The following is a 934-nucleotide window of genomic DNA, read 5'->3' as shown; positions in this document are numbered from 1 at the left end:
CTAGGGAGCCTGAGATAGGAGGATCTCTTGAGCCCCAGAAGAAGAGGTTGCAGTGAGCTATGGTGAGGTCACTGCACTCCCGCCTGAGCAACAAAGCAAGACCTTGTCTTGAAAAAAAAAATTGTGTACCAAAGGATATTCTGAGAATAAAAACCCCACAGAATGAGAGTTTTTGCAAATCATCTATCTGATAAGAAACATTCTGTTCTATTCAGGCCTTCAATTAATAAAATTGGTATTCAGGATACATGAACACTTGCAACAACAGAAAATGAGCAAAGGGCTTGAATTACATGAAGGACCTTGTGCATTGCTGATGGAAACATGAAGTGGTACAGCTGTTGTGGATAACAATAGGGTGATTCCTCCAAAAATTAAACATAGCATTACCATATGGACTAGCAATTTCTCTTCTGGGTACATACCCACAGGAAGTGAGAGCAAGGGCATGGACAGATTTGTAGGCCAGTGTTCATGCTGTTATTCACAATAACTATGAAGTAAAAGCAACCCAAAATTCCATCGACAGATGAACTGATAAAACATGTACGTATAGTGGAATATTGTTCAGCTTTAGAAAGGAGGGAAATTCTGATACATGCTGCAACATAAATTTTGAAACACTAGGCTAAGTGAAATAAGCTAGACAGTAAAGAAAAACCTTGTATGATTACCCTTTGATGAAGTACCTAGAGTAGTCAAATTCTTAAAAGTTGAATGATGGTTATTGGGGACTAGGGGATAGGTGAAGACATTAACTCCCCAGAATTAATGTTTAATGGGTACATCTTAAGAAAGATGAAAAAGTTCTGGAAATGGACATTGTTGCTGGTTGCACATTGTGAATGTACTTAATGCCACAGACCTGTACACTTAACCATGGCTAAAATGGCAAAATTTGTGAATATTTTACCACAATAAAAAAAAAAAAAAA

Source organism: Otolemur garnettii, unplaced genomic scaffold (genome assembly GCF_000181295.1).
Source record: "Otolemur garnettii isolate 467f Iridium unplaced genomic scaffold, OtoGar3 scaffold00022, whole genome shotgun sequence".
Taxonomy (NCBI): Eukaryota; Metazoa; Chordata; class Mammalia; order Primates; family Galagidae; genus Otolemur; species Otolemur garnettii.
Note: the sequence above shows the minus strand (reverse complement) of the source record.